Source organism: Apostichopus japonicus, chromosome 8 (assembly GCF_037975245.1).
Source record: "Apostichopus japonicus isolate 1M-3 chromosome 8, ASM3797524v1, whole genome shotgun sequence".
In the NCBI taxonomy this organism is placed as follows: Eukaryota; Metazoa; Echinodermata; class Holothuroidea; order Aspidochirotida; family Stichopodidae; genus Apostichopus; species Apostichopus japonicus.
This window is the reverse complement of record NC_092568.1, coordinates 14,226,473-14,250,820: the sequence shown is the minus strand read 5'-3', so window position 1 is coordinate 14,250,820 and position 24,348 is coordinate 14,226,473.

Here is a 24,348-nt window from a genome sequence, read left to right as displayed (position 1 = left end):
TGATCGGTATTGCACATTCGTTTGGTCGGTGTCGCATATTCGATAAATCGGTGCCGAACATTCGATTGATGGGTGTCGAACATTCGATTGATCGGTGTCGCACATTCGATTGATCGGTGCCGCACATTCGATTGACCGGTGTCGCACATCCTATTGATCGGTGTCGCACATTCGATTGATCGGTGCCGCACATTCGATTGATGGGTGCCGAACATTCGATTGATGGGTGCCGAACATTCGAATGATCGGTGTCGAACATTCGATTGATGGGTGTCGCACATTCGATTGATCGGTGTCGAACATTCGATTGATGGGTTTCGCACATTCGACTGTTGGGTGTCGCACATTCCATTGACCGGTGTGGCACATTCCATTGATCGGTGTCGCACATTCGATTGATCGGTGTCGCACATTCGATTGATCGATGTCGCACATTCGATTGATGGGTGACGAACATTTGAATGATTGGTGTCGAACATTCGATCGATGGGTGCTGAACATTCGAATGATCTGTGTCGAACATTCGATTGATGGGTATCATTCGATTGATCGGTTTCGAACATTCGCCGATCATTCGATCGATGGGTGTCGCACATCCGATTGATCGGTGTCGCACATTCGATTGATCGGTGTCGAACATTCGATTGATCGGTATTGCACATTCGTTTGGTCGGTGTCGCATATTCGATTAATCGGTGTCGAACATTCGATTGATGGGTGTCGCACATCCGATTGATCGGTGTCGAACATTCGAATGATCGGTGTCGCACATTCGATTGATCGGTGCCGCACATTCGATTGATGGGTGCCGAACATTCGATTGATTGATGTCGAACATTCCATTGATGGTTGCCGAACATTCGAATGATCGGTGTCGAACATTCGATTGATGGGTGTCGCACATTCGATTGATCGGTGTCGAACATTCGATTGATGGGTTTCGCACATTCGACTGTTGGGTGTCGCACATTCCATTGACCGGTGTCGCCCATTCGATTGATCGATGTTGCACATTCGATTGATAGGTGCCGAACATTCGATTGATTGTTGTCGCACATCCTATTGATCGGTGTCGCACATTCGAATAATCGGTGTCGAACATTCGATTGATTGGTGCCGAACATTCGAATGATCTGTGTCGAACATTCGATTGATGGGTATCATTCGATTGATCGGTGCCGAACATTCGATTGATGGGTTTCGCACATTCGACTGTTGGGTGTCGCACATTCCATTGACCGGTGTCGCCCATTCGATTGATCGATGTCGCACATTCGATTGATAGGTGCCGAACATTCGAATGACTGTTGTCGCACATCCTATTGATCGGTGTCGCACATTCGAATAATCGGTGTCGAACATTCGATTGATTGGTGCCGAACATTCGAATGATCTGTGTCGAACATTCGATTGATGGGTATCATTCGATTGATCGGTGCCGAACATTCGATTGATGGGTGTCGCACATTCGATTGATCGGTACTGCACATTCGATTGTTCGGTGTCGAACATTCGATTGATGGGTGCCGAACATTCGAATGATCGGTGTCGAACATTTGATTGATTGGTGGCGAACATTCGAATGATCTGTGTCGAACATTCGATTGATGGGTGTTATTCGATTGATCGGTTTCGAACATTCGATTGATGGGTGTCGAACACTCGATTGATGGGTGCCGAACATTCGATTGATGGGTGTCGCACATTCGATTGATCGGTATTGCACATTTGTTTGGTCGGTGTCGCATATTCGATTAATCGGTGCCGAACGTTCGATTGATGGGTGCCGAACATTCGAATATCGGTGTCGAACATTTGATTGTTTGGTGCCGAACATTCGAATGATCGGTGTCGCACATTCGATTGATAGATGTCGCACATTCGATTGATCGGTGTCGAACATTCGATTGATGGGTGTCGCACATTCGATTGATCGGTACTGCACATTCGATAGATCGGTGTCGAACATTCGAATGATCGGTGTCGAACATTCGATTGATGGGTGTCGCACATTCGATTGATCGGTGCCGAACATTCGATTGATCGGTATTGCACATTCGTTTGGTCGGTGTCGCACATTCGATTGATCGGTGTCGAACATTCGATTGATCGGTATCATTCGATTGATCGGTGTCGAACATTCGATTGATGGGTGTCGAACATTGGATTGATGGGTGCCGAACATTCGATTGATGGGTTGTCGCACATTCGATTGATCGGTATTGCACATTTGTTTGGTCGGTGTCGCATATTCGATTAATCGGTGCCGAACGTTCGATTAATGGGTGCCGAACATTCGAATATCGGTGTCGAACATTTGATTGATCGGTGCCGAACATTCGAATGATCTGTGTCGAACATTCGATTGATGGGTGTCATTCGATTGATCGGTGTCGAACATTCGATTGATCGGTGTCGCACATCCGATTGATCGGTGTCGCACATTCGATTGATTGGTGTCGAACATTCGATTGATCGGTGTCGAACATTCGATTGATTGGTGCCGAATATTCGAATAATCGGTGTCGAACATTCGATTGATTGGTGTCGAACATTCGATTAATGGGTGCCGAACATTCGAATAATCGGTGTCGAACATTCGATCGATGGGTGCCGAACATTCGAATGATCTGTGTCGAACATTCGATTGATGGGTATCATTCGATTGATCGGTGTCGAACATTCGATTGATTGGTGTCGATCATTCGATTGATCGGTGCCGAACATTCGATCGATGGGTGTCGCACATTCGATTGATCGGTACTGCACATTCGATTGATCGGTGTCGCACATTCGATTGATCGGTACTGCACATTCGATCGATCGGTGTCGAACATTCGATTGATTGGTGTCGAACATTCGATTGATGGGTGTCGCACATTCGATTGATGGGTGTCGCACATTCGATTGATCGGTACTGCACATTCGATTGATCGGTGTCGAACATTCGATTGATTGGTGTCGAACATTCGATTGATGGGTGTCGCACATCCGATTGATCGGTGTCGCACATTCGATTGATCGCTGTAGAACATTCGATTGATCGGTATTGCACATTCGTTTGGTCGGTGTCGCATATTCGATTAATCGGTGCCGAACATTCGATTGATGGGTGTCGCACATCCGATTGATCGGTGTCGCACATTCGATTGATCGGTATCATTCGATTGATCGGTGTCGAACATTCGATTGATTGGTGCCGAAGATTCGAATGATCGATTTCGCACATTCGATTGATCGGTGTCGCACATTCGATTGATCGATGTCGCACATTCGATTGATTGGTGCCGAACATTTGAATGATCGGTGTCGAACATTCGATCGATGGGTGCCGAACATTCGAATGATCTGTGTCGAACATTCGATTGATGGGTATCATTCGATTGATCGGTTTCGAACATTCGATTGATGGGTGTCGAACATTCGATTGATGGGTGCCGAACATTCGATTGATGGGTGCCGCTCATTCGATTGATCGGTGTCGCACATTCGATTGATCGATGTCGCACATTCGATTGATAGGTGCCGAACATTGGAATGATGGGTGTCGCACATTCGATTGATCGGTACTGCACATTCGATTGATTGGTGTCGAACATTCGATTGATGGGTGCCGAACATTCGAATGATCGGTGTCGAACATTCGATTGATGGGTGTCGCACATTCGATTGATCGGTGTCGAACATTCGATTGATAGGTTTCGCACATTCGACTGTTGGGTGTCGCACATTCCATTGACCGGTGTCGCACATTCGATTGATCGGTGTCGCACATTCGATTGATCGGTGTCGCACATTCGATTGATAGATGTCGCACATTCGATTGATCGGTGTCGAACATTCGATTGATGGGTGTCGCACATTCGATTGATCGGTACTGCACAGTCGATAGATCGGTGTCGAACATTCGAATGATTGGTGTCGAACATTCGATTGATGGGTGTCGCACATTCGATTGATCGGTGTCGAACATTCGATTGATCGGTATTGCACATTCGTTTGGTCGGTGTCGCATATTCGATTAATCGGTGCCGAACATTCGATTGATGGGTGCCGAACATTCGAATGATCGGTGTCGAACATTTGATTGATTGGTGCCGAACATTCGAATGATCTGTGTCGAACATTCGATTGATGGGTGTCATTCGATTGATCGGTGTCGAACATTCGATTGATCGGTGTCGCACATTCGATTGATCGGTGTCGCACATTCGATTGATCGGTGTCGAACATTCGATTGATGGGTGCCGAACATTCGATTAATCGGTGTCGAACATTCGATTGATCGGTGCCGAACATTCGAATAATCGGTGTCGAACATTCGATTGATGGGTGCCGAACATTCGATTAATCGGTGTCGAACATTCGATTGATTGGTGCCGAACATTCGAATAATCGGTGTCGAACATTCGATTGATCGGTGTCGAACATTCGATTGATCGGTGTCGAACATTCGATTGATGGGTGTCGCACATTCGATTGATCGGTGTCGAACATTCGATTGATGGGTGTCGCACATTCGATTGATCGGTGTCGCACATTCGATTGATCGGTGCCGCACATTCGATTGATGGGTACCGAACATTCGATTGATTGCTGTCGAACATTCGATTGATTGGTGCCGATCATTCGAAAGATCGGTGCCTCACATTCGATTGATAGGTGCCGAACATTCGATTAATCGGTGCCGCACATTCGATTGATCGGTATTGCACATTCGTTTGGTCTATGTCGCATATTCGATTAATCGGTGCCGAACATTCGATTGATGGGTGTCGAACATTCGATTGATCGGTGTCGAACATTCGAATGATCGGTGTCGAACATTCGATGGGTGTCGCACATCCGATTGATTGGTGTCGCACATTCGATTAATCGGTGCCGCACATTCGATTGATCGGTATTGCACATTCGTTTGGTCGGTGTCGCACATTCGATTGATTGCTGTCGAACATTCGATTGATTGGTGCCGATCATTCGAAAGATCGGTGCCTCACATTCGATTAATCGGTGCCGAACATTCGATTGATGGGTGTCGAACATTCGATTGATCGGTGTCGCACATGCGATTGACCGGTGTCGCACATCCTATTGATCGGTGTCGCACATTCGATTGATCGGTGCCGCATATTCGATTGATGGGTGCCGAACATTCGATTGATTGCTGTCGAACATTCGATTGATGGGTGCCGAACATTCGAACGATCGGTGTCGAACATTCGATTGATGGGTGTCGCACATTCGATTGATCGGTGTCGAATGTTCGATTGATGGGTTTCGCACATTCGACTGTTGGGTGTCGCACATTCCATTTACCGGTGTCGCACATTCGATTGATCGGTGTCGTACATTCGATTGATCGGTGTCGCACATTCGATTGATCGATGTCGCACATTCGATTGATAGGTGCCGAACATTTGAATGATCGGTGTCGAACATTCGATCGATGGGTGCCGAACATTCGCATGATCTGTGTCAAACTTTCGACTGATGGGTATCATTCGATTGATCGGTTTCGAACATTCGATTGATGGGTGTCGAACATTCGATTGATGGGTGCCGAACATTCGATTGATGGGTGTCGCACATTCGATTGATCGGTGTCGCACATTCGATTGATCGGTGCCGCACATTCGATTGATGGGTGCCGAACATTCGATTGATTGCTGTCGAACATTCGATTGATTGGTGCCGATCATTCGAAAGATCGGTGCCTCACATTCGATTGATAGGTGCCGAACATTCGAATGATCGGTGTCGAACATTCGATGGGTGTCGCACATCCGATTGATCGGTGTCGCACATTCGATTAATCGGTGCCGCACATTCGATTGATCGGTATTGCACATTCGTTTGGTCGGTGTCGCATATTCGATAAATCGGTGCCGAACATTCGATTGATGGGTGTCGAACATTCGATTGATCGGTGTCGCACATTCGATTGATCGGTGCCGCACATTCGATTGACCGGTGTCGCACATCCTATTGATCGGTGTCGCACATTCGATTGATCGGTGCCGCACATTCGATTGATGGGTGCCGAACATTCGATTGATGGGTGCCGAACATCCGAATGATCGGTGTCGAACATTCGATTGATGGGTGTCGCACATTCGATTGATCGGTGTCGAACATTCGATTGATGGGTTTCGCACATTCGACTGTTGGGTGTCGCACATTCCATTGACCGGTGTGGCACATTCCATTGATCGGTGTCGTACATTCGATTGATCGGTGTCGCACATTCGATTGATCGATGTCGCACATTCGATTGATGGGTGACGAACATTTGAATGATTGGTGTCGAACATTCGATCGATGGGTGCTGAACATTCGAATGATCTGTGTCGAACATTCGATTGATGGGTATCATTCGATTGATCGGTTTCGAACATTCGATTGATGGGTGTCGAACATTCGATTGATGGGTGCCGATCATTCGATTGATGGGTGTCGCACATCCGATTGATCGGTGTCGCACATTCGATTGATCGGTGTCGAACATTCGATTGATCGGTATTGCACATTCGTTTGGTCGGTGTCGCATATTCGATTAATCGGTGTCGAACATTCGATTGATGGGTGTCGCACATCCGATTGATCGGTGTCGAACATTCGAATGATCGGTGTCGCACATTCGATTGATCGGTGCCGCACATTCGATTGATGGGTGCCGAACATTCGATTGATTGATGTCGAACATTCCATTGATGGTTGCCGAACATTCGAATGATCGGTGTCGAACATTCGATTGATGGGTGTCGCACATTCGATTGATCGGTGTCGAACATTCGATTGATGGGTTTCGCACATTCGACTGTTGGGTGTCGCACATTCCATTGACCGGTGTCGCCCATTCGATTGATCGATGTTGCACATTCGATTGATAGGTGCCGAACATTCGATTGATTGTTGTCGCACATCCTATTGATCGGTGTCGCACATTCGAATAATCGGTGTCGAACATTCGATTGATTGGTGCCGAACATTCGAATGATCTGTGTCGAACATTCGATTGATGGGTATCATTCGATTGATCGGTGCCGAACATTCGATTGATGGGTTTCGCACATTCGACTGTTGGGTGTCGCACATTCCATTGACCGGTGTCGCCCATTCGATTGATCGATGTCGCACATTCGATTGATAGGTGCCGAACATTCGAATGATTGTTGTCGCACATCCTATTGATCGGTGTCGCACATTCGAATAATCGGTGTCGAACATTCGATTGATTGGTGCCGAACATTCGAATGATCTGTGTCGAACATTCGATTGATGGGTATCATTCGATTGATCGGTGCCGAACATTCGATTGATGGGTGTCGCACATTCGATTGATCGGTACTGCACATTCGATTGTTCGGTGTCGAACATTCGAAAGATGGGTGCCGAACATTCGAATGATCGGTGTCGAACATTTGATTGATTGGTGGCGAACATTCGAATGATCTGTGTCGAACATTCGATTGATGGGTGTTATTCGATTGATCGGTTTCGAACATTCGATTGATGGGTGTCGAACACTCGATTGATGGGTGCCGAACATTCGATTGATGGGTGTCGCACATTCGATTGATCGGTATTGCACATTTGTTTGGTCGGTGTCGCATATTCGATTAATCGGTGCCGAACGTTCGATTGATGGGTGCCGAACATTCGAATATCGGTGTCGAACATTTGATTGTTTGGTGCCGAACATTCGAATGATCTGTGTCGAACATTCGATTGATGGGTGTCATTCGATTGATCGGTGTCGAACATTCGATTGATCGGTGTCGCACATCCGATTGATCGGTGTCGCACATTCGATTGATCGGTGTCGAACATTCGAATGATCGGTGTCGAACATTCGATTGATCGGTACTGCACATTCGATTGATCGGTGTCGAACATTCGAATGATCGGTGTCGAACATTCGATTGATCGGTACTGCACATTCGATTGATCGGTGTCGAACATTCGAATGATCGGTGTCGAACATTCGATAGATGGGTGTCGCACATCCGATTGATCGGTGTCGCACATTCGATTGATCGGTGTCGAACATTCGATTGATCGGTATTGCACAATCGTTTGGTCGGTGTCGCATATTCGATTAATCGGTGCCGAACATTCGATGGATGGGTGCCGAACATTCGAATGATCGGTGTCGAACATTCGATTGATCGGTATTGCACATTCGTTTGGTCGGTGTCGCATATTCGATTAATCGGTGCAGAACATTCGATTGATGGGTGCCGAACATTCGAATGATCTGTGCCGAACATTCGATTGAAGGTATCATTCGATTGATCGGTTTCGAACATTCGATTGATGGGTGTCGCACATTCGATTGATCGGTGTCGAACATTCGATTGATGGGTGTCGCACATTCGATTGATGGGTGTCGCACATTCGATTGATCGGTGCCGCACATTCGATTGATGGGTGTCGCACATCCGATTGATCGGTTTCGCACATTCGATTAATCGGTGTCGCACATCCGATTGATCGGTGTCGCATATTCGATTAATCGGTGCCGAACATTCGATTGATGGGTGTCGAACATTCGATTGATCGGTGTCGCACATTCGATTGACCGGTGTCGCACATCCTATTGATCGGTGTCGCACATTCGATTGATCGGTGCCGCACATTCGATTGATGGGTGCCGAACATTCGATTGATTGCTGTCGAACGTTCGATTGATGGGTGCCGAACATTCGAATGATCGGTGTCGAACATTCGATTGATGGGTGTCGCACATTCGTTTTGTCGGTGTCGCATATTCGATTAATCGGTGCAGAACATTCGATTGATGGGTGCCGAACATTCGAATGATCTGTGTCGAACATTCGATTGAAGGTATCATTCGATTGATCGGTTTCGAACATTCGATTGATGGGTGTCGCACATTCGATTGATCGGTGTCGAACATTCGATTGATGGGTGTCGCACATTCGATTGATCGGTGTCGCACATTCGATTGATCGGTGCCGCACATTCGATTGATGGGTGTCGCACATCCGATTGATCGGTTTCGCACATTCGATTAATCGGTGTCGCACATCCGATTGATCGGTGTCGCATATTCGATTAATCGGTGCCGAACATTCGATTGATGGGTGTCGAACATTCGATTGATCGGTGTCGCACATTCGATTGACCGGTGTCGCACATCCTATTGATCGGTGTCGCACATTCGATTGATCGGTGCCGCACATTCGATTGATGGGTGCCGAACATTCGATTGATTGCTGTCGAACGTTCGATTGATGGGTGCCGAACATTCGAATGATCGGTGTCGAACATTCGATTGATGGGTGTCGCACATTCGATTGATCGGTGTCGAACATTCGATTGATCGGTATTGCACATTCGTTTGGTCGGTGTCGCATATTTGATTAATCGGTGCCGAATATTCGATTGATGGGTGTCGAACATTCGATTGATCGGTGTCGCACATTCGATTGATCGGTGCCGCACATTCGATTGATCGGTGCCGCACATTCGATTGATGGGTGCCGAACATTCGATTGATGGATGCCGAACATTCGAATGATCTGTGTCGAACATTCGATTGATGGGTGTCGCACATTCTATTGATCGGTGTCGAACATTCGATTGATGGGTGTCGAACATTCGATTGATGGGTGTCGCACATTCGATTGATGTGTGCCGAACATTCGAATGATCTGTGTCGAACATTCGATTGATGGGTGTCGAACATTCGATTGATCGGTGTCGCACATTCGATTGATCGGTGTCGCACATTCGATTGATCGGTGTCGAACATTCGATTGATGGGTGCCGAACATTCGAATGATCTGGGTCGAACATTCGATTGATGGGTATCATTCGATTGATCGGTGTCGAACATTCGATTGATGGGTGTCGCACATTCGATTGATCGGTGTCGAACATTCGATTGATGGGTTTCGCACATTCGACTGTTGGGTGTCGCACATTCCATTGACCGGTGTGGCACATTCCATTGATCGGTGTCGCACATTCGATTGATCGGTGTCGCACATTCGATTGATCGATGTCGCACATTCGATTGATGGGTGACGAACATTTGAATGATTGGTGTCGAACATTCGATCGATGGGTGCTGAACACCCGAATGATCTGTGTCGAACATTCGATTGATGGGTATCATTCGATTGATCGGTTTCGAACATTCGATTGATGGGTGTCGAACATTCGATTGATGGGTGCCGATCATTCGATTGATGGGTGTCGCACATCCGATTGATCGGTGTCGCACATTCGATTGATCGGTGTCGAACATTCGATTGATCGGTATTGCACATTCGTTTGGTCGGTGTCGCATATTCGATTAATCGGTGTCGAACATTCGATTGATGGGTGTCGCACATCCGATTGATCGGTGTCGAACATTCGAATGATCGGTGTCGCACATTCGATTGATCGGTGCCGCACATTCGATTGATGGGTGCCGAACATTCGATTGATTGATGTCGAACATTCCATTGATGGTTGCCGAACATTCGAATGATCGGTGTCGAACATTCGATTGATGGGTGTCGCACATTCGATTGATCGGTGTCGAACATTCGATTGATGGGTTTCGCACATTCGACTGTTGGGTGTCGCACATTCCATTGACCGGTGTCGCCCATTCGATTGATCGATGTTGCACATTCGATTGATAGGTGCCGAACATTCGATTGATTGTTGTCGCACATCCTATTGATCGGTGTCGCACATTCGAATAATCGGTGTCGAACATTCGATTGATTGGTGCCGAACATTCGAATGATCTGTGTCGAACATTCGATTGATGGGTATCATTCGATTGATCGGTGCCGAACATTCGATTGATGGGTTTCGCACATTCGACTGTTGGGTGTCGCACATTCCATTGACCGGTGTCGCCCATTCGATTGATCGATGTCGCACATTCGATTGATAGGTGCCGAACATTCGAATGATTGTTGTCGCACATCCTATTGATCGGTGTCGCACATTCGAATAATCGGTGTCGAACATTCGATTGATTGGTGCCGAACATTCGAATGATCTGTGTCGAACATTCGATTGATGGGTATCATTCGATTGATCGGTGCCGAACATTCGATTGATGGGTGTCGCACATTCGATTGATCGGTACTGCACATTCGATTGTTCGGTGTCGAACATTCGATTGATGGGTGCCGAACATTCGAATGATCGGTGTCGAACATTTAATTGATTGGTGGCGAACATTCGAATGATCTGTGTCGAACATTCGATTGATGGGTGTTATTCGATTGATCGGTTTCGAACATTCGATTGATGGGTGTCGAACATTCGATTGATGGGTGCCGAACATTCGATTGATGGGTGTCGCACATTCGATTGATCGGTATTGCACATTTGTTTGGTCGGTGTCGCATATTCGATTAATCGGTGCCGAACGTTCGATTGATGGGTGCCGAACATTCGAATATCGGTGTCGAACATTTGATTGTTTGGTGCCGAACATTCGAATGATCTGTGTCGAACATTCGATTGATGGGTGTCATTCGATTGATCGGTGTCGAACATTCGATTGATCGGTGTCGCACATCCGATTGATCGGTGTCGCACATTCGATTGATGGGTGTCGCACATTCGATTGATCGGTACTGCACATTCGATTGATCGGTGTCGAACATTCGAATGATCGGTGTCGAACATTCGATTGATCGGTACTGCACATTCGATTGATCGGTGTCGAACATTCGAATGATCGGTGTCGAACATTCGATAGATGGGTGTCGCACATCCGATTGATCGGTGTCGCACATTCGATTGATCGGTGTCGAACATTCGATTGATCGGTATTGCACAATCGTTTGGTCGGTGTCGCATATTCGATTAATCGGTGCCGAACATTCGATGGATGGGTGCCGAACATTCGAATGATCGGTGTCGAACATTCGATTGATCGGTATTGCACATTCGTTTGGTCGGTGTCGCATATTCGATTAATCGGTGCAGAACATTCGATTGATGGGTGCCGAACATTCGAATGATCTGTGCCGAACATTCGATTGAAGGTATCATTCGATTGATCGGTTTCGAACATTCGATTGATGGGTGTCGCACATTCGATTGATCGGTGTCGAACATTCGATTGATGGGTGTCGCACATTCGATTGATGGGTGTCGCACATTCGATTGATCGGTGCCGCACATTCGATTGATGGGTGTCGCACATCCGATTGATCGGTTTCGCACATTCGATTAATCGGTGTCGCACATTCGATTGATCGGTGTCGCATATTCGATTAATCGGTGCCGAACATTCGATTGATGGGTGTCGAACATTCGATTGATCGGTGTCGCACATTCGATTGACCGGTGTCGCACATCCTATTGATCGGTGTCGCACATTCGATTGATCGGTGCCGCACATTCGATTGATGGGTGCCGAACATTCGATTGATTGCTGTCGAACGTTCGATTGATGGGTGCCGAACATTCGAATGATCGGTGTCGAACATTCGATTGATGGGTGTCGCACATTCGTTTGGTCGGTGTCGCATATTCGATTAATCGGTGCAGAACATTCGATTGATGGGTGCCGAACATTCGAATGATCTGTGTCGAACATTCGATTGAAGGTATCATTCGATTGATCGGTTTCGAACATTCGATTGATGGGTGTCGCACATTCGATTGATCGGTGTCGAACATTCGATTGATGGGTGTCGCACATTCGATTGATCGGTGTCGCACATTCGATTGATCGGTGCCGCACATTCGATTGATGGGTGTCGCACATCCGATTGATCGGTTTCGCACATTCGATTAATCGGTGTCGCACATCCGATTGATCGGTGTCGCAGATTCGATTAATCGGTGCCGAACATTCGATTGATGGGTGTCGAACATTCGATTGATCGGTGTCGCACATTCGATTGACCGGTGTCGCACATCCTATTGATCGGTGTCGCACATTCGATTGATCGGTGCCGCACATTCGATTGATGGGTGCCGAACATTCGATTGATTGCTGTCGAACGTTCGATTGATGGGTGCCGAACATTCGAATGATCGGTGTCGAACATTCGATTGATGGGTGTCGCACATTCGATTGATCGGTGTCGAACATTCGATTGATCGGTATTGCACATTCGTTTGGTCGGTGTCGCATATTTGATTAATCGGTGCCGAATATTCGATTGATGGGTGTCGAACATTCGATTGATCGTTGTCGCACATTCGATTGATCGGTGCCGCACATTCGATTGACCGGTGTGGCACATCCTATTGATCGGTGTCGCACATTCGATTGATCGGTGCCGCACATTCGATTGATGGGTGCCGAACATTCGATTGATGGGTGCCGAACATTCGAATGATCTGTGTCGAACATTCGATTAATCGGTGTCGCACATTCTATTGATCGGTGTCGAACATTCGATTGATGGGTGTCGAACATTCGATTGATGGGTGTCGCACATTCGATTGATGTGTGCCGAACATTCGAATGATCTGTGTCGAACATTCGATTGATGGGTGTCGAACATTCGATTGATCGGTGTCGCACATTCGATTGATCGGTGTCGCACATTCGATTGATCGGTGTCGAACATTCGATTGATGGGTGCCGAACATTCGAATGATCTGGGTCGAACATTCGATTGAAGGTATCATTCGATTGATCGGTTTCGAACATTCGATTGATGGGTGTCGCACATCCGATTGATCGGTACTGCACATTCGATTGATCGGTGTCGAACATTCGATTGATGGGTGTCGCACATTCGATTGATCGGTGTCGAACATTCGATTGATGGGTGTCGCACATTCGATTGATCGGTGTCGCACATTCGATTGATCGGTGCCGCACATTCGATTAATCGGTGCCGCACATTCGATTGATCGGTATTGCACATTCGTATGGTCGGTGTCGCATATTCGATTAATCGGTGCCGAACATTCGATTGATGGGTGTCGAACATTCGATTGATCGGTGTCGCACATTCGATTGATCGGTGTCGCACATTCGATTGATCGGTGTCGAACATTCGATTGATGGGTTTCGCACATTCGACTGTTGGGTGTCGCACATTCCATTTACCGGTGTCGCACATTCGATTGATCGGTGTCGCACATTCGATTGATCGGTGTCGCACATTCGATTGATAGGTGCCGAACATTCGATTGATGGGTGTCGCACATTCGATTGATGGGTGTCGCACATTCGATTGATCGGTGTCGCACATTCGATTGATCGGTGCCGCACATTCGATTGATGGGTGCCGAACATTCGCATGATCTGTGTCGAACTTTCGATTGATGGGTATCATACGATTGATCGGTTTCGAACATTCGATTGATGGGTGTCGAACATTCGATTGATGGGTGTCGCACATTCGATTGATCGGTATCGCACATTCGATTGATCCGTGCCGCACATTCGATTGATGGGTGCCTCACATTCGATTGATTGCTGTCGAACATTCGATTGATGGGTGTCGAACATTCGATTGATGGGTGCCGAACATTCGATTGATGGGTGTCGCACATTCGATTGATGGGTGTCGCACATTCGATTGATCGGTGTCGCACATTCGATTGATCGGTGCCGCACATTCGATTGATGGGTGCCGAACATTCGATTGATTGCTGTCGAACATTCGATTGATTGATGCCGATCATTCGAAAGATCGGTGCCTCACATTCGATTGATGGGTGTCGCACATTCGATTGATGGGTGTCGCACATTCGATTGATCGGTTTCGCACATTCGATTGATCCGTGCCGCACATTCGATTGATGGGTGCCTCACATTCGATTGATTGCTGTCGAACATTCGATTGATTGGTGCCGATCATTCGAAAGATCGGTGCCTCACATTCGATTGATAGGTGCCGAACATTGGAATGATCGGTGTCGAACATTCGATGGGTGTCGCACATCCGATTGATCGGTGTCGCACATTCGATAAATCGGTGCCGCACATTCGATTGATCGGTATTGCACATTCTTTTGGTCGGTGTCGCATATTCGATTAATCAGTGCCGAACATTCGATTGATGGGTGTCGAACATTCGATTGATCGGTGTCGCACATTCGATTGATCGGTGCCGCACATTCGATTGACCGGTGTCGCACATCCTATTGATCGGTGTCGCACATTCGATTGATCGGTGCCGCACATTCGATTGATGGGTGCCGAACATTCGATTGATGGGTGAAGAACATTCGAATGATCGGTGTCGAACATTCGATTGATGGGTGTCGGACATTCGATTGATCGGTGTCGAACATTCGATTGATGGGTTTCGCACATTCGACTGTTGGGTGTCGCACATTCCATTGACCGGTGTCGCACATTCGATTGATCGGTACTGCACATTCGATTGATTGGTGTCGAACATTCGATTGATGGGTGTCGCACATTCGAATAATCGGTGTCGAACATTCGATTGATGGGTGTCGCACATTCGATTGATCGGTACTGCACATTCGATTGATCGGTGTCGAACATTCGATTGATTGTTGTCGCACATCCTATTGATCGGTGTCGCACATTCGAATAATCGGTGTCGAACATTCGATTGATTGGTGCCGAAGATTCGAATGATCGATGTCGCACATTCGATTGATCGGTGTCGCACATTCGATTGATCGATGTCGCACATTCGATTGATTGGTGCGGAACATTTGAATGATCGGTGTCGAACATTCGATCGATGGGTGCCGAACATTCGAATGATCTGTGTCGAACATTCGATTGATGGGTATCATTCGATTGATCGGTTTCGAACATTCGATTGATGGGTGTCGAACATTCGATTGATGGGTGCCGAACATTCGATTGATGGGTGTCGCACATTCGATTGATCGGTACTGCACATTCGATTGTTCGGTGCCGATCAATGGAAAGATCGGTGCCTCACATTCGATTGATAGGTGCCGTACATTCGAATGATCGGTGTCGAACATTCGATGGGTGTCGCACATTCGATTGATCGGTGCCGCACATTCGATTGATCGGTATTGCACATTCGTTTGGTCGGTGTCGCATATTCGATTAATCGGTGCCGAACATTCGATTGATGGGTGTCGAACATTCGATTGATCGGTGTCGCACATTCGATTGATCGGTGCCGCACATCCTATTGATCGGTGTCGCACATTCGATTGATCGGTGCCGCACATTCGATTGATGGGTGCCGAACATTCGATTGATGGGTGCCGAACATTCGAATGATCGGTGTCGAACATTCGATTGATGGGTGTCGCACATTCAATTGATCGGTGTCGAACATTCGATTGATGGGTTTCGCACATTCGACTGTTGGGTGTCGCACATTCCATTGACCGGTGTCGCACATTCGATTGATCGGTACTGCACATTCGATTGATTGGTGTCGAACATTCGATCGATGGGTGTCGCACATTCGATTGATCGGTGTCGAACATTCGATTGATGGGTGTCGCACATTCGATTGATCGGTACTGCACATTCGATTGATCGGTGTCGAACATTCGAATGATAGGTGTCGAACATTCGGTTGATGGGTGTCGCACATCCGATTGAACGGTGTCGCACATTCGATTGATCGGTGTCGAACATTCGATTGATCGGTATTGCACATTCGTTTGGTTGGTGTCGCATATTCGATTAATCGGTGCCGAACATTCGATGGATGGGTGCCGAACATTCGAATGATCGGTGTCGAACATTTGATTGATTGGTGCCGAACATTCGAATGATCTGTGTCGAACATTCGATTGATGGGTGTCATTCGATTGATCGGTGTCGAACATTCGATTGATCGGTGTCGCACATCCGATTGATCGGTGTCGCACATTCGATTGATCGGTGTCGAACATTCGATTGATGGGTGCCGAACATTCGAATGATCTGGGTCGAACATTCGATTGAAGGTATCATTCGATTGATCGGTTTCGAACATTCGATTGATGGGTGTCGCACATTCGATTGATCGGTACTGCACATTCGATTGATCGGTGTCGAACATTCGATTGATGGGTGTCGCACATTCGAATGATCGGTGTCGAACATTCGATTGATGGGTGTCGGACATTCGATTGATCGGTGTCGAACATTCGATTGATGGGTTTCGCACATTCGACTGTTGGGTGTCGCACATTCCATTGACCGGTGTCGCACATTCGATTGATCGGTACTGCACATTCGATTGATTGGTGTCGAACATTCGATTGATGGGTGTCGCACATTCGATTGATCGGTGTCGAACATTCGATTGATGGGTGTCGAACATTCGATTGATCGGTATTGCACATTCGTTTGGTTGGTGTCGCATATTCGATTAATCGGTGCCGAACATTCGATGGATGGGTGCCGAACATTCGAATGATCGGTGTCGAATATTTGATTGATTGGTGCCGAACATTCGAATGATCTGTGTCGAACATTCGATTGATGGGTGTCATTCGATTGATCGGTGTCGAACATTCGATTGATCGGTGTCGCACATCCGATTGATCGGTGTCGCACATTCGATTGATCGGTGTCGAACATTCGATTGATGGGTGCCGAACATTCGAATGATCTGGGTCGAACATTCGATTGAAGGTATCATTCGATTGATCGGTTTCGAACATTCGATTGATGGGTGTCGCACATTCGATTGATCGGTACTGCACATTCGATTGATCGGTGTCGAACATTCGATTGATGGGTGTCGCACATTCGATTGATCGGTGTCGAACATTCGATTGATGGGTGTCGCACATTCGATTGATCGGTGCCGCACATTCGATTAATCGGTGCCGCACATTCGATTGATTGGTGCCGAACATTCGATTGATCGGTTCCGCACATTCGATTGATGGGTGCCAAACATTCGATTGATGGGTGCCGAACATTCGAATGATCGGTGTCGAACATTCGATTGATGGGTGTCGGACATTTGATTAATCGGTGTCGAACATTCGATTGATGGGTTTCGCACATTCGACTGTTGGGTGTCGCACATTCCATTGATTGTTGTCGCACATCCTATTGATCGGTGTCGCACATTCGAATAATCGGTGTCGAACATTCGATTGATTGGTGCCGAAGATTCGAATGATCGATGTCGCACATTCGAATGATAGGTGTCGAACATTCGGTTGATGGGTGTCGCACATCCGATTGATCGGTGTCGCATATTCGATTGATCGGTGTCGAACATTCGATTGATTGTTGTCGCACATCCTATTGATCGGTGTCGCACATTCGAATAATCGGTGTCGAACATTCGATTGATTGGTGCCGAAGATTCGAATGATCGATGTCGCACATTCGAATGATAGGTGTCGAACATTCGGTTGATGGGTGTCGCACATCCGATTGATCGGTGTCGCATATTCGATTGATCGGTGTCGAACATTCGATTGATGGGTGCCGAACATTCGAATGATCTGAGTCGAACATTCGATTGAAGGTATCATTCGATTGATCGGTTTCGAACATTCGATTGATGGGTGTCGCACATTCGATTGATCGGTGTCGCACATTCGATTGATCGGTGCCGCACATTCGATTGATCGGTGCCGCACATTCGATTGATTGGTGCCGAACATTCGATTGATTGGTGCCGAACATTTGAATGATCGGTGTCGAACATTCGATCGATGGGTGCCGAACATTCGAATGATCTGTGTCGAACATTCGATTGATGGGTGTCATTCGATTGATCGGTTTCGAACATTCGATTGATGGGTGTCGAACATTCGATTGATGGGTGCCGAACATTCGATTGATGGGTGTCGCACATTCGATTGATCGGTACTGCATATTCGATTGTTCGGTGCCGAACATTCGAATGATCTGTGTCGAACATTCGATTGATCGGTTTCGAACATTCGATTGATGGGTGTCGAACATTCGATTGATCGGTGTCGCACATTCGATTGATCGGTGCCGCACATTCGATTGACCGGTGTCGCACATCCTATTGATCGGTGTCGCACATTCGATTGATCGGTGCCGCACATTCGATTGATGGGTGCCGAACATTTGAATGATCGGTGTCGAACATTCGATCGATGGGTGCCGAACATTCGAATGATCTGTGTCGAACATTCGATTGATGGGTATCATTCGATTGATCGGTGTCGAACATTCGATTGATGGGTGTCGAACATTCGATTGATGGGTGCCGAACATTCAATTGATGGGTGTCGCACATTCGATTGATCGGTACTGCACATTCGATTGATCGGTGTCGAACATTCGATTGATCGGTGTCGAACATTCGATTGATGGGTGTCGCACATTCGATTGATGGGTGCCGAACATTCGATTGATGGGTGTCGCACATTCGATTGATCGGTACTGCACATTCGATTGATTGTTGTCGCACATTCGATTGATCGGTAATGCACATTCGATTGATTGTTGTCGCACATTCGATTGATCGGTGTCGAACATTCGATTGATGGGTGCCGAACATTCGAATAATCGGTGTCGAACATTCGATTGATCGGTGTCGCACATCCGATTGATCGGTGTCGAACATTCGATTGATCGGTGTCGCACATCCGATTGATCGGTGTCGCACATTCGATTGATCGGTGCCGCACATTCGATTGATGGGTGCCGAACATTCGATTGATTGCTGTCGAACATTCGATTGATGGGTGCCGAACATTCGATTGATCGGTGTCGAACATTCGATTGATGGGTGTCGCACATTCGATTGATCGGTGTCGAACATTCGATTGATGAGTTTCGCACATTCGACTGTTGGGTGTCGCACATTCCATTGACCGGTGTCGCACATTCGATTGATCGGTGTCGCACATTCGATTGATCGGTGTCGCACATTCGATTGATCGATGTCGCACATTCGATTGATAGGTGCCGAACATTTGAATGATCGGTGTCGAACATTCGATCGATGGGTCCCGAACATTCGCATGATCTGTGTCGAACTTTCGATTGATGGGTATCATTCGATTGATCGGTTTCGAACATTCGATTGATGGGTGTCGAACATTCGATTGATGGGTGCCGAACATTCGATTGATGGGTGTCGCACATTCGATTGATCGGTACTGCACATTCGATTGTTCGGTGTCGAACATTCGATTGATGGGTGTCGCACATTCGATTGATTGGTGTCGAACATTCGATTGATCGGTATTGCACATTCGTTTGGTCGGTGTCGCATATTCGATTAATCGGTGCCGAACATTCGATTGATGGGTGCCGAACATTCGAATGATCGGTGTCGCACATTTGATTAATTGGTGCCGAACATTCGAATGATCTGTGTCGAACATTCGATTGATGGGTGTCATTCGATTGATCGGTGTCGAACATTCGATTGAACGGTGTCGCACATCCGATTGATCGTTGTCGCATATTCGATTGATCGGTGTCGAACATTCGATTGATGGGTGCCGAACATTCGATTAATCGGTGTCGAACATTCGATTGATTGGTGTCGAACATTCGATTGATGGGTGTCGAACATTCGATTGATCGGTACTGCACATTCGATTGATCGGTGTCGAACATTCGATTTATCGGTACTGCACATTCGTTTGGTCGGTGTCGCACCTTCGATTGATCGGTGTCGCACATTCGATTGATTGTTGTCGCACATCCTATTGATCGGTGTCGCACATTCGAATAATCGGTGTCGAACATTCGATTGATTGGTGCCGAACATTCGAATGATCTGTGTCGAACATTCGATTGATGGGTATATTTCGATTGATCGGTGTCGAACATTCGATTGATGGGTGTCGAACATTCGATTTATGGGTGCCGAACATTCGATTGATGGGTGTCGCACATTCGATCGATCGGTACTGCACATTCGATTGATCGGTGTCGAACATTCGATTGATCGGTGCCGCACATTCGATTGATGGGTACCGAACATTCGATTGATTGCTGTCGAACATTCGAATGATCGGTGTCGAACATTCGATGGGTGTCGCACATTCGATTGATCGGTGCCGCACATTCGATTGATCGGTATTGCACATTCGTTTGGTCGGTGTCGCATATTCGATTAATCGGTGCCGAACATTCGATTGATGGGTGTCGAACATTCGATTGATCGGTGTCGCACATTCGATTGATCGGTGCCGCACATTCGATTGACCGGTGTCGCACATCCTATTGATCGGTGTCGCACATTCGATTGATCGGTGCCGCACATTCGATTGATGGGTGCCGAACATTCGATTGATTGCTGTCGAACATTCGATTGATGGGCAGTGGCGGCGGAACCGGGGGGGCTTGGGGGGGCTCAGCCCCCCCAATAAAAAAGTTGAGGGGGCAAATGCATGATAAGCCCCCCCAATATTTACCAAGGCTCCGAAACGTGCATCTGCCCATTTTTCAATGCATACTTGTCGATCTGTCCGATGCACACGTATACTATACAGGTGTAATAATTTAAGTAAATGCTGGGGGACCCTCGGCCCGTCCCCTGGCTATAGACCACATTGTCACCCCAACCGCTTCTTCACGCCCCGTGAAAAGTGGTAGCAGTGAGTGTGAGTACCGGTAAGCTCAACACAACTTCGTCTTAGGCTAATGACTTGCCTCATTTCAGCCAGTTCTCCAACATCTCCTTACTCAGTGGCGAAGCGTCCATACAGTCAGGGGCGGATGCCCCCACCCCCTGACGGACTCAAATAGACTGCTGGTGTCCTTTTCAGCTTTTCACTACTTTTAACTTATTCGCGATTATTGACTATTTTATTGCGCTCTCATCTATCTATTGACATTTGTCATATTCTGTTGGTGTAATTTTCCGACAAATTGATAGGTGCCGAACATTTGAATGATCGGTGTCGAACATTCGATCGATGGGTCCCGAACATTCGCATGATCTGTGTCGAACTTTCGATTGATGGGTATCATTCGATTGATCGGTTTCGAACATTCGATTGATGGGTGTCGAACATTCGATTGATGGGTGCCGAACATTCGATTGATGGGTGTCGCACATTCGATTGATCGGTACTGCACATTCGATTGTTCGGTGTCGAACATTCGATTGATGGGTGCCGGACATTCGAATGATCGGTGTCGAACATTCGATGGGTGTCGCACATTCGATTGATCGGTGCCGCACATTCGATTGATCGGTATTGCACATTCGTTTGGTCGGTGTCGCATATTCGATTAATCGGTGCCGAACATTCGATTGATGGGTGTCGAACATTCGATTGATCGGTGTCGCACATTCGATTGATCGGTGCCGCACATTCGATTGACCGGTGTCGCACATCCTATTGATCGGTGTCGCACATTCGATTGATCGGTGCCGCACATTCGATTGATGGGTGCCGAACATTTGAATGATCGGTGTCGAACATTCGATCGATGGGTGCCGAACATTCGAATGATCTGTGTCGAACATTCGATTGATGGGTATCATTCGATTGATCGGTTTCGAACATTCGATTGATGGGTGTCGAACATTCGATTGATGGGTGCCGAACATTCAATTGATGGGTGTCGCACATTCGATTGATCGGTACTGCACATTCGATTGATCGGTGTCGAACATTCGATTGATCGGTGTCGAACATTCGATTGATGGGTGTCGCACATTCGATTGATGGGTGCCGAACATTCGATTGATGGGTGTCGCACATTCGATTGATCGGTACTGCACATTCGATTGATTGTTGTCGCACATTCGATTGATCGGTAATGCACATTCGATTGATTGTTGTCGCACATTCGATTGATCGGTGTCGAACATTCGATTGATGGGTGCCGAACATTCGAATAATCGGTGTCGAACATTCGATTGATCGGTGTCGCACATCCGATTGATCGGTGTCGAACATTCGATTGATCGGTGTCGCACATCCGATTGATCGGTGTCGCACATTCGATTGATCGGTGCCGCACATTCGATTGATGGGTGCCGAACATTCGATTGATTGCTGTCGAACATTCGATTGATGGGTGCCGAACATTCGATTGATCGGTGTCGAACATTCGATTGATGGGTGTCGCACATTCGATTGATCGGTGTCGAACATTCGATTGATGAGTTTCGCACATTCGACTGTTGGGTGTCGCACATTCCATTGACCGGTGTCGCACATTCGATTGATCGGTGTCGCACATTCGATTGATCGGTGTCGCACATTCGATTGATCGATGTCGCACATTCGATTGATAGGTGCCGAACATTTGAATGATCGGTGTCGAACATTCGATCGATGGGTCCCGAACATTCGCATGATCTGTGTCGAACTTTCGATTGATGGGTATCATTCGATTGATCGGTTTCGAACATTCGATTGATGGGTGTCGAACATTCGATTGATGGGTGCCGAACATTCGATTGATGGGTGTCGCACATTCGATTGATCGGTACTGCACATTCGATTGTTCGGTGTCGAACATTCGATTGATGGGTGTCGCACATTCGATTGATTGGTGTCGAACATTCGATTGATCGGTATTGCACATTCGTTTGGTCGGTGTCGCATATTCGATTAATCGGTGCCGAACATTCGATTGATGGGTGCCGAACATTCGAATGATCGGTGTCGCACATTTGATTAATTGGTGCCGAACATTCGAATGATCTGTGTCGAACATTCGATTGATGGGTGTCATTCGATTGATCGGTGTCGAACATTCGATTGAACGGTGTCGCACATCCGATTGATCGTTGTCGCATATTCGATTGATCGGTGTCGAACATTCGATTGATGGGTGCCGAACATTCGATTAATCGGTGTCGAACATTCGATTGATTGGTGTCGAACATTCGATTGATGGGTGTCGAACATTCGATTGATCGGTACTGCACATTCGATTGATCGGTGTCGAACATTCGATTTATCGGTACTGCACATTCGTTTGGTCGGTGTCGCACCTTCGATTGATCGGTGTCGCACATTCGATTGATTGTTGTCGCACATCCTATTGATCGGTGTCGCACATTCGAATAATCGGTGTCGAACATTCGATTGATTGGTGCCGAACATTCGAATGATCTGTGTCGAACATTCGATTGATGGGTATATTTCGATTGATCGGTGTCGAACATTCGATTGATGGGTGTCGAACATTCGATTTATGGGTGCCGAACATTCGATTGATGGGTGTCGCACATTCGATCGATCGGTACTGCACATTCGATTGATCGGTGTCGAACATTCGATTGATCGGTGCCGCACATTCGATTGATGGGTACCGAACATTCGATTGATTGCTGTCGAACATTCGAATGATCGGTGTCGAACATTCGATGGGTGTCGCACATTCGATTGATCGGTGCCGCACATTCGATTGATCGGTATTGCACATTCGTTTGGTCGGTGTCGCATATTCGATTAATCGGTGCCGAACATTCGATTGATGGGTGTCGAACATTCGATTGATCGGTGTCG